Source organism: Podarcis erhardii, assembly GCF_964252035.2.
Source record: "Podarcis erhardii genome assembly, chromosome: 7".
In the NCBI taxonomy this organism is placed as follows: Eukaryota; Metazoa; Chordata; class Lepidosauria; order Squamata; family Lacertidae; genus Podarcis; species Podarcis erhardii.
Window position 1 is genome coordinate 12423359 of NC_138511.1, and position 15377 is coordinate 12438735.

Here is a 15377-nt window from a genome sequence, read left to right on the forward strand (position 1 = left end):
TTGCAGGGGGTTGGACTCACCTTCCAACTCTAGATAGAGAGCCAATGTGGTGTAGTGGTTAAGAGAGGTGGACTCGTAATCTGGGGAACTGGGTTCGCGTCCCCGCTCCTCCACATGCAGCTGCTGGGTGACCTTGGGCTAGTCACACTTCTCTGAAGTCTCTCAGCCCCACTCACCTCACAGAGTGTTTGTTGTGGGGGAGGAAGGGAAAGGAGATTGTTAGCTGCTTTGAGACTCCTTCGGGTAGTGATAAAGCGTGATATCAAATCCAAACTGTAGATAGGGAGAAAAATGTCTCTCTGTCCCCTTTCTCCACACCACATATCACTGTTATACACTTCGACCGTGTTGCCTCTTTCCCTTTCTCTCAAATCAATTGTGTTGGGCCTGGACCGGGAAGAGAAGCAACATTAGCCCCGTGTTCGGCAAGAAAGGGTGCTGAGGTCAGGATCTTTGAGAACAAATCCCTTGCTTGCTTCGTTAAGCAGGCTGCTTAGCCACCTGGGGAACGAAGAAGCCTGCATTGGGTTACTCCGATAGGTGCTAGTTTCAGCATGAAATAACATCCCCTGGCGTGCTTAAGAATGCTGCATTCTTCCCTTGCAAGGTGATATTCTGGTGGAACAAAACGGCCGGGCAAAGGAGAGTCCAACATCGCAGACCAAGATACCTTTATTGCTAACCAGCTGTGCATTTACTTACAGATCAAAAGGAAAACTGTGCTCCAAGTGCGCCGGGTAAATCACTGACCCTCTGTATTCTACTTTGCATGCACGAATCATCATATCACAGAGTTGTAGGGTTGGAAAGGGAACCCAGGGGTCATCTAGTCTGACCCCCTAGGGATGAGGATGGTGCTGTGGTCTAAACCACTGAACCTCTTGGGCTTGCCGTTCAGAAGGTCAGCGGCTCAAATCCCCACGACAGGGTGAGCTCTTGTCGCTTTGTCTCAGCTCCTGCCAACCTAGCACTTTGAAAGCACGCCAGTGCAAGTAGATAAATAGGTACCGCTCCGGTGGGAAGGTAAACGGCGTTTCAATGCACTGCTCTGGTTTGCCAGAAGCGGCTTTGTCATGCTGGCCACATGACCTGGAAGCTGTATCCCAGCTCTCTCGGCCAGTAAAGCGAGATTAGTGTGCAACCCCGGAGTCATCCACGACTGGACCTAATGTCCAGGGGTACCTTTACCTTTCGGTCCAGAACAAACAAAAAGAAGATGTTTATCTGGAACGGATTCATCCATTTACATTACTTTCCATGGGAAAGCGCACCTTGGTTTTGGAATGGACTTCCGGAAGGGATTAAGCTTGAGAACCAAGGTACCACTGTACAGTATTCCTCTCTGGGGTCAGAGGATGGCGGCTCTGTGGGAGTGCCATTGCTCTGTAGCTCTCTTGACATTCGCTTGAATATGCGATTCTCGTAATATAATCGTTTGAACTTTGCTGCTTCCTTTTGGTTTCACTGCCTGGGAAACTGATACAAGGAGGTGAGCAATGAGAGACGGGAACTGTTTCAACCTGGAAACTGAGCATTAACCCGAAGCCTTTCTTTTAGGAACCTTAGGTGCCGAAATCCCAAGGGAGCAGAAAAGACTATTTTTGTATGCAACCATCGCTGCGCAGATGTTATTGGCCCAGAGATGGAAAGAAGATAAAGTCCCGACCAGAGAAGAAAGGCAGATTAAGTTGAAAGATCATGCTGAAATGGCAAAAATGACCAGAAGAATCAGAAATCAGTGTTGTAACATGATCACCTAATTTCATGTTTTACACGTGTGCAATTTGTTGTTGTTTAGTTGTGTCCGACTCTTCGTGACCCCCTGGACCAGAGCACGCCAGGCACTCCTGTCTTCCACTGCCTCCCGCAGTTTGGTCAAACTCATGCTGATAGCTTCGAGAACACTGTCCCACCATCTCGTCCACTGTCATCCCCTTCTCCTTGTGCCCTCCATCTTTCCCAGCATCAGGGTCTTTTCCAGGGAGTCTTCTCTTCTCATGAGGTGGCCAAAGTATTGGAGTCTCAGCTTCACGATCTGTCCTTCCAGTGAGCACTCAGGGCTGATTTCCTTCAGAATGGATCGGTTTGATCTTCTTGCAGTCCATGGGACTCTCAAGAGTCTCCTCCAGCACCATAATTCAAAAACATCAATTCTTTGGCGATCAGCCTTCTTTATGGTCCAGCTCTCACTTCCATACATCACTACTGGGAAAACCATAGCTTTAACATGTTGCTCAAGTCATCCAATAAGCAGGGAGTTGAACCCATCGCTAACTCATCTTGCTGGCCCCCAGCCCTGGGCATTCAGAGTTACTGCCCTGAACAGTTTAGTCATCACGGCTAAGAGGTGATTGACAAGGTGCCCTCCCTGAAGGCACACAGAAACAGGCCTCTAGGGAGTCAAATACTGCAATTTGATGCACTACAGGAAGAGAGGGATTAGGGAAGAGGAAGAAGTGCAGTTGGGTTCACATGTTAATGAACAAAAACGAGGGTGGTTCCTGGATTATTTTACATCCACCCCTTGCTCTTGAGCTTGTGATTCTGGGAATGATGGACTGATGTTCGCCACAACTGCTGCAATTCCGCCATGTACAAAGTTCGCTTTTCTGCATTTTTAAGTACAGAGGTACCTTGGTTCTCAAATGCCTTGGTACTCCAACAATTTGGAACCCAAACACTGCAAACCCAGAAGTGTGTGTTCCAATTTGCAAACTTTTTTCAGAAGTTGAGCGTACTCCGTTTTGAGTGTTACACCTCCAATTTGAGTTCCACACTTCCGATGTGAGTGTTACGCTGAGGCCTGTCTGTTTTTGCTATTTAATTTGCATTTTTGTTTCTGTGACTTTTTTGTTGTTTTTTTGACTGTGTGGAACCCAGTTCAGCTACTGATTGATTGATTGATTGATTGATTGACTGGCTGACTGACTGACTGACTGACTGACTGCAGTACATTGTTCATTGCTTTTGTTTTATGGATCAATGGTCTCGTTAGATAGTAAAATTCATGTTAAATGGCTGTTTTAGGGGTTGTTTCATCCATTTTGCATTACTTTCTATGGGAAAGCGCACCTTGGTTTTGGAATGGACTTCCAGAATGGATTAAGTTTGAGAACCAAGGTACCACTGTACAGTATTCCTCTCTGGGGTCGGATGATGGAGGTTCTATGGGAGTGCCATTGCTCTGTAGCTCCCTTAACATTAGCTTGAATATGTGATTCTCCCCTTATGTAATATAATCGTTTGAACTTTGCTGCTTCCTTTTGGTTTCACTGCCTGGGAAACTGATACAAGGAGGTGAGCAATGAGAGACGGGAACTGTTTCAACCTGGAAATTGAGCATTAACCCGAAGCCTTTCTTTTAGGAACCTTAGGTGCCGAAATCCCAAGGGAGCAGAAAAGACTATTTTTGTATGCAACCATCGCTGCGCGGATGTTATTGGCCCAGAGATGGAAAGAAGATAAAGTCCCGACCAGAGAAGAAAGGCAGATTAAGTTGAAAGATCATGCTGAAATGGCAAAAATGACCAGAAGAATCAGAAATCAGTGTTGTAACATCATCACCTCATTTCATGTTTTACACGTGTGCAATTTGTTGTTGTTTAGTTGTGTCCGACTCTTCGTGACCCCATGGACCAGAGCACGCCAGGCACTCCTGTCTTCCACTGCCTCCCGCAGTTTGGTCAAACTCATGCTGGTAGCTTCGAGAACACTGTCCCACCATCTCGTCCTCTGTCGTCCTCTGTCGTCCCCTTCTCCTTGTGCCCTCCATCTTTCCCAGGGAGTCTTCTCTTCTCATGAGGTGGCCAAAGTATTGGAGCCTCAGCTTCAGGATCTGTCCTTCCAGTGAGCACTCAGGGCTGATTTCCTTCAGAATGGAGAGGTTTGATCTTCTTGCAGTCCATGGGACTCTCAAGAGTCTCCTCCAGCACCATAATTCAAAAGCATCCATTCTTCGGCGATCAGCCTTCTTTATTGTCCAGCTTTCACTTCCATACATCACTACTAGGAAAACCATAGCTTTAACTATACGGACCTTTGTTGGCAAGGTGATGTCTCTGCTTTTTAAGATGCTGTCTAAGTTTGTCATTGCTTTTCTCCCAAGAAGCGCAATAAGCACTAGCGATTTCTGCTAATTAAGTTCTGATTCCCACCGTCTTCTGTTACATTGTGTTGGTGTGCATGTTGGAACCTGTGTTACATGGAGCCATTTGCACCATGTAGCAACTTACGTTCTAGCTTTGAGCTGTATCTTTGTGATTCACATATTAGCTGTATTTCTGCCCCAATGCAGGGCGGCAACTTGCAAAATCATCAGTTCAATAAAGTAGCAGGCTACCATATTCTATTAGAAGCACACTGAAGGATTTACAGGGTACACATTATCACATTTATTGTGGCCCTTTGGGCCACCACCACATGGAGAAGACCAAAATTTTAATAAGGAATGGGGAAAATTTATGATTAATCTTAAAAACCATTGTAAACAGCTAAAACCGTGAAGTAGGATTGGAATAACACTTGTAGTTTAATGGTGAATTTTGGGCATAATGGAGATGTAAAAGATTTGGATGCTCATATAAGATGCAGAAGGAAACAATTAACAGTAGGACCCACAAAGGGGAGGAGGGAAGTCCAGGGGATTCATTGAAATCTTGTTTTTATTTGTATGTTGGAGATGTGATTGTAAAACTTTAATCTGAAAAACCATATAAATAAATTTATATACTGTATTAAAAAAGGAAACTGAGTGTTGTGCATGCCAGTCTACACTGTAGGAAATATAGGAACTCATCCCCAGTGTGTGAGTCCATTGCATTGTGCCATTTTGTGTGGTAGTTCCTAGGGGGCGGGGGCGTGTTCATGAGGATGTTTCTTTAAATTAAAAAAAAAAAAAGCAAGTTGCTGCAGAAATGTGGAGAACTGAATTGAGGATTAGAACAACAAGAAGCTGAGAGAGAAATTGAGGCATCTTTCCATCCCTCGTTCAGAGCCAGCCAATTACCGGTGGCTCCTGACGAACTTGCCCAGTTAATCTGACTTGGTACAAAGTAGGAGATAAGTCCTGCTCATCATCACCACAATGTTCTGCCTTTAGACTCCCACAAAGGTCAAGCCAGAGTTGTGCTGACAAGCGATTAATTCCCCCTCCTCCCCACCACAGCCAACGAGAGCCTCGCCGTTGAAGGAGACTGATTCAAGCTCGCCTCTAAAAAGTGCAGGATCGCCTTGGGCGGACACACCAGCTTCTTCTCTGGCTCCAGAGAATTCAGATTAAGTATGCTCCTATGATGGCGTCAGCCAAGGGGTGGAAAGGCATCTTATTATCTTCTGTTTGCAATATAATTCTTACAAACACGAACATACCAGAAACTGCAAGCATTTTTACAAAGGAGCCAAACTGTTTGGGCTGTTTCTGTGCCACCATCAATATGTGCAGGGCAGGGACTGATGCATTTCTATGTCAAAGAGCAGAGACACACTACCCTTTCTTTTCTTTTTAACATATTTTTATTAGGTTTTCCATATTTCATTACATTTCCATATCAAAAATCAAAAGTCCATAACTTAAGACATTGCTTAAATAAAGCATCAACCTCCTTCCCTCTCTCTAACTGACTTCCACACAACTTTACCAATTTCTCACATTTCTATATCCACTTTTTTACCTTATATCAATCTTTTAACATTCACCTTCTTATATGTAAATCAGCTTCTTATTTTCCCATTACCAAACATTTCAACTCAAACCTACAAACGTTTTCAACTGTTTACAATTTTCTTTCATAGGTAAAGGTAAAGGGACCCCTGAACATTAGGTCCAGTTGTGACCGACTCTGGGGTTGCGGCGCTCATCTCGCTTTACTGGCCAAGGGAGCCGGCGTACAGCTTCTGGGTCATGTGGCCAGCATGACTAAGCCTCTTCTGGCGAACCAGAGCAGCGCACGGAAACGCCGTTTACCTTCCCGCCGGAGCAGTACCTATTTATCTGCTTGCACTTTGACGTGCTTTCAAACTGCTAGGTTGGCAGGAGCAGGGACTGAGCAACGGGCGCTTACCCCATCGCGGGGATTCAAACCGCCGACCTTCTGATAGGCAAGTCCTAGGCTCTGTGGTTTAACCCACAGCGCCACCCGCATCCCCTTTCATAGAAAGTATAAATTTGCTCCAGTCCTTTTGAAACAGTTCATCACGCCGATTTTGGATCTTCCCCATCAGCTTTGCCAACTCCACATATTCAACCATCTTTACCTGCCAATCTGCCAATGTAGGAAGTTCTGAGCAGAGACACACTATCAATTGTAGAGTTGGAAGGGATCGCGAGGGTCATCTAGTCCAACCCCCTGTTGTGCAGGAATCACAGCTACGATATCCCCGATGGATGGCCATCCACTCTCTGATTAAAAACCTCCAACGAAGGAGAGCCCGCCACCTTCCAGGCTAGTCCTTTCCCATGTCAAACAGGTCTTACTCTCAGAAAATGCTTCCTAAAGTTTAGTTTGAATCTCCTTTTTTGTCATTTGAATCCATTGGTTCGGGTCCCAAAGCAGCAAAAAACCAAACTGGCTCCATCTTCCATGTGGCAACCCTTCCGATAATTTAAGATGCCTCTCCTATCGCCTCTCAGTCTCCTCTTCTCTAGGCAAAACATCCCAAACTCCCTCAACCATTCCTTGTAAGCGGCTGAAGGAAATGGAGTTGTCATACTGGAACCTAATGAAATTTATTGGCAGTAGGTCCAGAACAGGGGACACGGGTGGCGCTGTGGGTTAAACCCCGGAGCCTAGGGCTTGCCGATCAGAAGGTCGGCAGTTCGAATCCCCGTGACGGGGTGAGCTCTCGTTGTTCAGTCCCAGCTCCTGCCCACCTAGCAGTTCGAAAGCACGTCAAAGTACAAGTAGATAAATAGGTACCGCTCCGGTGGGAAGGTAAACGGCGTTTCAATGCACTGCTCTGGTTTGCCAGAAGCGGCTTTGTCATGCTGGCCACATGACCCGGAAGCTGTATGCCAGCTCTCTCAGCCAGTAAAGCGAGATTAGTGTGCAACCCCGGAGTCATCCACGACTGTACCTAACGTCCAGGGATACCTTTACCTTTCGGTCCAGAACAAACAAAAAGAAGATGTTTATCTGTGCATTGCTTTTATCAACCACTGCTCCTCCCAAAGCAGGCTGAGGTGTTTTATGGCAAAGATAAAACAACAAAGCCCACCAGTAAATAAAATACATGCAAAAACTTTTTTTTAAAAAAATCCATAAAATATCAGAACAATTAGAAACACAGAAATACATGCTATTGTTAGGCATTGGAAAACTGTAGCTGCCTGTCTTGCACTCAGAAGAAACTTGGTTCAATCCTGGCATCTCCCTGTCTGGGGGTTGGAATACCCTCAGCATTTGAAATTTGCCAGGCAACACATCCTGTAGAATTCTATCCATTATATATCTGTGCAATCAGAATGCATTTCAGGAACTGAAAAGTTGTATTGAAAAATACGACCCTCGAGCCGTCTGGCCCCAAAATCGCAACTCGGCATTCCTTTTTCTGGACTGTAACCCTGGTTTTGGTGACAGCAGCCACGAAATTAAAAGACGTCTGCTTCTTGGGAGAAAAGCAATGACAAACCTAGACAGCATCTTAAAAAGTAGAGACATCACCTTGCCAACAAAGGTCCGTATAGTAAAAGCTATGGTTTTCCCAGTAGTGATGTATGGAAGTGAGAGCTGGATCATAAAGAAGGCTGATCGCCGAAGAATGGATGTTTTTGAATTATAGTGCTGGAGGAGACTCTTGAGAGTCCCATGGACTGCAAGAAGATCCAACCTCTCCATTCTTAAGGAAATCAGCCCTGAGTGCTCATTGGAAGGACAGATCCTGAAGCTGAGGCTCCAATACTTTGGTCACCTCATGAGAAGAGAAAAGACCCTGATGCTGGGAAAGATGGAGGGCACAAGGAGAAGGGGACGACAGAGGACGAGATGGTTGGAAAATGTCCTAGAAACTACCAGCATGAGTTTGACCAAACTGCGGGAGCAGTAGAAGACAGAAGTGCCTGGTGTGCTCTGGTCCATGGGGTTACGAAGAGTCGGACACGACTAAACGACTAAACAACAAAACCCTGGTTTCAGGAGCCATTTGGTGTCTAGCTCATGTACCTGAGTTTCTAACAGGTTTTCAGTTTCAATCTGCTGAAAACCCAATTGGCGTTTGTTCCAATTCAGCAGTCAACAGCTGGTTTTCCCAGGGGACAAGTGGAAGGGTGGGCAAGGCCTCAGTAAAAGGCAGCTTCCTGCATTCTATCAAGCCGTAAAGGCCTTGCTAAACAAAAACACATTCAACTGATCTTTAAATGCAAGGATAGATACCCTTTTCGGGGAAGGGCATACAAGTGTTGAAAATGTCCCTTAACCATATAAAGGTAAAACGTTATCTAGAATGTATGATTTGTTGCTTGAATGGTGCACAAAAAGATGGTGATTATTTTCATATGTGGTGGACCTGTGACAAGGTGAAAATTTTGGGGGAGTTAAGCTTAAAAGGATATTTAAGTACACCTTTCCCAAAAGACCGGAGGCTTTCTTGCTCGGTCTAATAGGAAGGGAGATTAAAATAAAAGATCAGAATTTGATTATGTATGCCACAGCCGCCGCAAGAACTCTACTGGCCCGAAAATGGAAAACACAAGATATACAAACTATCAAGGAGTAGCAGATGAAGATGACAGATTTTGCGGAACTTGCCAAATTGACAGGAAGGATCTGGGATCATGAGGACCAGAGACACAAGAATAATTGGAGTAAATTTATTGAGTATTTAAAGAGAACTGCAAAAGTTTAAAGACACTAGCAGGACTGGAATAACTTCAGTGTAAAATAGTAGACTGCAAGAAGATCAAACCTATCCATTCTGAAGGAAATCAGCCCTGAGTGCTCACTGGAAGGATAGATTGTGAAGCTGAGACTCCAATACTTTGTCCACCTCATGAGAAGAGAAGACTCCCTGGAAAAGACCCTGATGTTGGGAAAGATAGAGGGCACAAGGAAAAGGGGACGACAGAGGACGAGATGGTTGGATAGTGTTCTCGAAGCTACCAGCATGAGTTTGACCAAACTGCGGGAGGCAGTGGAAGACAGGAGTGCCTGGCATGCTCTGGTCCATGGGGTCATGAATAGTCGGACACGACTAAATGACTAAACAACAACAAGAATAAAATACGCAATAAGATTGTAATAAATATACCAACTGGAGGGAGGGAGGGAGGGAAGTCAGGACTCGGCAGAGTCAAAGGGGATATATTGTGATTGTATGGACTGTTGGAAAAAGAATATTTAAAGAAAACAATAAACATTTATATTTTTTAAAAAAAGAAAGTGTGCCTGAACCACGAGTCCTAGGCTGAACCACAAACAAAGACCCCCGCCCCCTGCTAATCGCAGGTTCATTTGGCCAGTGTTGTATTTTAATGCCCACAGCAAAAGTCAAGCTGAACTTTTCACTTCCACAGTTCCAGTTGAATGGAGGAGCACTTTCCAAAAGGCTGACTGAGCAAACGGAGAGAGGAAAAGGGCAAGGCAATCATGTGACCCATTAGAGGATCTTTCCAGCCGATGACGATGGATGCACTTTCAAAAATTAACTAGGTGGGGGCGCAGGGGGGGGGGAGAGAAGCCAGGCACCGCAGCGCGGTAGCACATCTGCCCATTCCAGATATGCAGAACCTGCTATTCCATCTGGAGACTGACATGTGCCACACGTGGATTATTCACTCTGGAAATTGGAATGCATCAAGAAATTACAACCCAAACACGTTAACTCCAAACTGGCTGGGTGCTCTACAAGGTCCCTGAAGAGGTGGGACATTTCTCCAGGACGTTTCTCCAGAATCAAAGAATTTAAAGCCTTGGGAGGTCAGCCCATCCAAATCCCAAAGGCTTTCAGCACCCTGGCAAGTGGCTGTCTGCTTAAATGCCTCCAGTAAGGAGATGCCACCTCCTCCCATTTCCTAAACAACCTGTAGCATTAGGAAGTTTAAGGAGTAAAAAATATTCTGATAAAAGAAATTACCGTATTTTTCGCTCTATAAGATGCACCAGACCATAAGATGCACCTAGTTTTTGGAGGAGGAAAACAAGAATAAAAATATTCTGAATCTCAGAAGCCAGAACAGCAAGAGGGATCGCTGTGCAGTGAAAGCAGCAATCCCTCTTGCTGTTCTGGCTTCGGGGATAGCTGCGCGGCCTGCATTTGCTCCATAAGACGCACACACATTTCCCCTTACTTTTTAGGAGGGAAAAAGTGAGTCTTATAGAGCAAAAAATACGGTACTTCTTCATGCAGTGCACAGTTGAGCTATGGTGAGGGCCACTAGCCCAGATGGCTTTAAAAGACAAATTCATAGAGGATCAAGCTATCAACAGCTTCTATGATGGCTAGGATCTGCATCCATGGTCCTTCTGAATTCCAGTTGCTGGAAACCAAAGGAGGGGAGTGTGCTTCTGCACTTGGGTCTTGCTTTCGGGCTCCCAACTGAGGCATCTGGTTGGCCAATGTCAGAACAGGGTGCAGGATCCAGCAGTACTCTTAAAGGGATCCCTGACCATTAGGTCCAGTCGTGACCGACTCTGGGGTTGCGGTGCTCATCTCGCTTTATTGGCCGAGGGAGCCGGCGTACAGCTTCTGGGTCATGCGGCCAGCATGACTAAGCTACTTCTGGCGAACCAGAGCAGCGCACGGAAACGCCGTTTACCTTCCCGCCAGAGCAGTACCTATTTATCTATTTGCACTTTGACGTGCTTTCAAACTGCTAGGTTGGCAGGAGCAGGGACCAACAAACGGGAGCTCTCCCCGTCGCGGGGATTCGAACCGCCAACCTTCTGGTCGGCAAGCCCTAGGCTCTGTGGTTTAACCCACAGCGCCACTCTTAATTTGAAGCCAAAATTGGCTTCCCTACAATTGCCACTCAGTGGTTCTAGTTTTGCCACTCTGAGAGCAAGCCTGTTCCATCTTTTGTGTGGCCAGCAGCCCTGCAGATACCTGGTGATCAAGACTCATTTACACTTTCTCCTGTGCAAATTTTGGCTAACTAGCAAAGAGCAGTACCCTGGGACTCATCCCCCACATGCAGTTTTGCAACGCCAGTTCACTGGAGAAATGCATGTGTGATGGAAGCACAGAGGAAAACATCCCCATCGCTCCCAAACACTCCTGCTTTCTGGTGAAGGGGCTTCACAAATTCTGCACTGTGTTGCAAAAACAAGTCATGGGCGTGCTGCTGAGAAATGGGCTTGCCGTTTGCTCCTCTGCAGCCCTGTTTGCCTTAAGAACATTGGAAGAGCCTGCCGGATCCGACCAATGGCCCACGCAGTCCAGCATCCCGTTCTCACAGTGGACAACCTATAGACATCAATAGCCCCCTCCTGCATATAGGTGACAACTCCCTGGGGCCTTGGGTGCCCGAGCACCCACAAAATTCCCCATGAAGGGGCTGGGCACCCACAAATTTCAGTGCCAGGGCCATGCACGCTGCATTGGACCCACAGCCCTGGGCACTCACGGTTGCAGGGCCAAGTTGGCCCTCCTGCTCCTCCATGAATTGGCCCAATCCTCTTTTAAAGCTATCCATTCATTGCTGCCTAGTGTGGGAGTGAGTTCCACAGTTCAACTGAGTGCTGCATGAAGAAGTACTTGATTTATTGTTCTTTAATCAATCTGATTGGCGGCATCAGATCCTAAGAATTTGATGGGCATCCCAGTCCAGTGCTCAGCTCTGGGTGAATTTACATTGATTTAAAAGAACCCAAGCCCTGTGGGTTTGGGTTGGTTTGAAAGCTTGGTTTGAAAGAAATAAAGGGCTCGTCGTCCATTAGGGTACATTGCATACCCATTAATAACTAGGGCGCACAGACAGTGAGCTTTGGTGTGGCCGGGTTATTGATGGAAGACAATTAAAGCTAATTCACTGAAGGCATGACAGGATGGGGCAATATAAAGGTAAAGGGACCCCTGACCATTAGGTCCAGCCGTGACCGACTCTGGTGTTGCGGTGCTCATCTCGCTTTATTGGCCAAGGGAGCCGGCGTACAGCTTCCGAGTCATGTAGCCAGCATGACTAAGCCACTTCTGGCGAACCAGAACAGCGCACGTTTACCTTCCCGCCAGAGCGGTACCTATTTATCTACTTGCACTTTGACGTGCTTTCGAACTGCTAGGTTGGCAGAAGCAGGGACCAAGCAACGGGAGCTCACCCCATCGCAGGGATTCGAACCACCAACCTTCTGATCGGCAAGTCCTAGGCTCTGTGGTTTAACCCACAGCGCCACCTGCATCCCGTACACTGAAGGCATGACAGGATGGGGCAATATACCTCATTATAAATTGAGGACCAATCAGAATTTATCGACACATCCAGTCCCTCCCCTCTACGCATTTATCCTCTCACAGATTCCTCCATTCCTCCTCTCACAGATTCCTCCCTTCGCACACACGTGACCTTGTGTCATGTAGCATGGCTGGCTTACAGGAGCCAACCATCCTACAGTTTCCTTTCCTTTCTGCAGTGTCCCTCACCCCCTGCTTGCTGCTTGTTGAAACTGAATGAATGAAAAAAAAAATCAGAGATTTGCCGCACTCAAATCAACAAGGGCAGCCCATTCTTGGCCTTCTGAGCATGTCTCTTGCAGGCTTCTTTTTTTCTAAAGGAACACACTCCAAAGAATGGTCACACACAGACTAGAAAATGTGCCCTGAAGAACCCTCTCTCTCTAGGAGAAGGCAGCAATGCCAGGATGCCAGGCACGTGACCACCTTTTCACAGCTATGGGCAAAATTCACTGTTGTAATGCACTGCAAGAAAAGACAAGCTTTCTGCTCCAGTCAAACCAGTTGTTCTTCTGTGCCCACAACCCATGCAAGATGTGGTCTGGTCCACCTTTTCCCTTCCTCCCTCAATATCCCCAGTCCTAAGTCTTAAGATGATCAGGTTTTTCAGCCATGCCCACTCATCATATAACTTTGATACATCTCTCCGGGAACAAATGCAGCTTCTTAATTTTAATTTTAATTTATAAAAAATGGTTTCCAATGTTTAATTTTCCATTAATTCAGCTGTACTCTACCCATCCCTATTTCAGACACAGAAACACACATGTTAATCAGCCCTGAATATCTAGACCATCTTTGGTTTGTTCCACACCCGACATCACAAACAGCTCCATTACACCCATAAACATGCCTTCCAATGAGGGGTGGGGGAGTGGAGATATACCTCTGACCACCACCACCCCAATTCTGAGATCAAAAAGTTGTTTATAAGGTCATTAAAGGGCAATTCATCTTCGTCAAGTTGCCTTGAGTGCATCTCAAACATAGCACCGCGCATTCAAGAAATGTTGTCTTAATGGACCCGGGTGCCGACAGAATCCCAAAAGTTAACCTGAAAGACTGACTCGTACCCCCATCAGTACAAAGTCTAAACTGGTACTATGGACCTTTCCCCCCTGGATCGAGAAACCCTTTCCCCAACCCCTTGCAGCAGGAATCAGCATGAGCACCGAGCCCTCTGCAAAAGGTTTTATCTGCCGCCTTTTCCAGAAAAGGATGCTCTGTCATTCCAGGTGCCCATCAAGAGCCCATCATCCCACCTGGGGTTTAAAAAGCCTTTGGGAGGACGTGGGGGGGGGGTTGCAATGACACCTGACAGCCTTACAGCAACCTGCCACCCCACACACACCTTCCCCATCTTGGTCTTTTGGAGGGACTTGCAAGAAGCTCCGCTGACTCCCAGAGAGAATTTCCTACGAAAAGTGTCACAAGCCCATGAGCCCCTTTTGCTTGCCAGGAAAAGGAGAAGAGCAGGTAAAATGAGGTCACTTCCAAACCATCAGAACTAGCCAGAGAGTGAAACTTTTGCCCATCAAGCCTCTGGCCCCCAACCTTTTTCCTCTGCCTCTGCATGCACCTCAAGGGCCAAAGGTCCCCGAGTCTTTGCCCTGCCAGCAACACACTGATGTCCACCCTCCTTGGCCCATCTTACCTGAACACCGAAGCCTTCATGGGGTCCTCAAGAGGAGGAACATCCATCTTCTCGCCAACTCTGGGTTTTCTGCTGAGGAGGCAGCGGTTGCCTGGCTCCCTTGACGGCTAGCATGGAGAAGCTCAGACCACCGAGCGTTCAAATCCAAGTTCTGCCGACCCAGAGACTCCTCTCTTTTTGCCTTTCACACCTGGATCACAGGGACACCTTCTCGGTCGACCGGATGCATTTGGCCAGAGCGCCAGAGACAGCCACCCTGCTGCCAGATTCGCTTCTGGAAAGATGGTCACGCTGAAAAGACCAGTCACTGCAGAGTTCTCCGGAGCCGCACACTGGCTTCTCTCAGCTGCTACGCACCCAGAGATTCCTCCTTGCCAGAAGAGATGGTCTTCATCACCGCTGCTGGCTCACCAGCCCAGAAAAGGGAGGTTGGGGTGCCCTCCTGCCTCTGGGGATGCTTCCAGCTCTCGGATGCAGCTCTCAACTGCTGCGAGGTGATTTGCTGGGCTCCCTTATTTAACATCTCTATCTGGCAGCCTCTCTCATTTCTTCTCCCTCCCTCCCTCTCTCTTGCTGCTGCTGCTGCTGCTGCCACCGTCTTTGCCAGAGCCACAGAGCTGCGTTCTATTTGCAGGCCTCTAGCACTGCCTACTGCTTAACTCCTTAACTGCCATCTTTCTCATGCTCCCTTGCAGGCAGCGGCTGGCTGGCTCCATGCAAGGGGCAGATAACATTTCTCACTGGCCTCGTTCACGCCGAGAGGCTCCTGATACCCACAAACGGGCTCAAATTGCAAAAGAGGAGACCCCGTTATCTCCGTTGGCTCAAGTGTGCCGAGCCTAAACAGCAGGTTAAATGGGAGCAAAGAAGGAGGCTTTATGGAGGCAGACAGAATAGACTTTCTTGTTTGTGTGTCAAGGTAACCATGGCTGACATTGGGGTTTTGCTGGTTTTTTTTTCTTCTCAAGGCAAGTCTCTGCCCTTAGGAGGCTACAGTCTAAATTTTGAGGATCAGAGAAAAAGGGAGGTGCCGGAGTTAAGATGGGAAGGCGGTGTGCAAAAGAAGATATATAGGCTTTGTTTTCGTCATGGTCATTTTTATCTGATTTTTAAAAATTAAAACTTGTAACAAAAGCAATTAAAAATCCATATAAAAAGATCGCTCTGAATCGAGTCCCACTTTGGGCAAAATATTCCTGCATTGCAGGGGGTTGGACCAGGTGACTCTCATAGTCCCTTCCTGCCCTGTAATTCCTCCCCCCATAACATTTTATTAATTTTCCAACAATTATTATTATTATTTATACCCCATCCATCTGGCTGAGTTTCGCCAGCCACTCTGGGT

At 46.8% G+C, this 15377-nt stretch overlaps 1 protein-coding gene across 1 annotated transcript in view; it reads right to left on the bottom strand.

Annotated features, from left to right (window-relative positions):
* WSCD2 (WSC domain containing 2) overlaps positions 1–14808 on the bottom strand; it is an 81391-nt gene extending 66583 nt beyond the window's left edge. Inside the window, exon 1 of the mRNA XM_081871058.1 lies at positions 14033–14808. The gene's annotated coding sequence lies outside the window, so the exon portion shown is untranslated. The remainder of the gene's footprint in view (positions 1–14032) is intronic.
* Between the last annotated feature and the right edge of the window lie 569 nt (positions 14809–15377).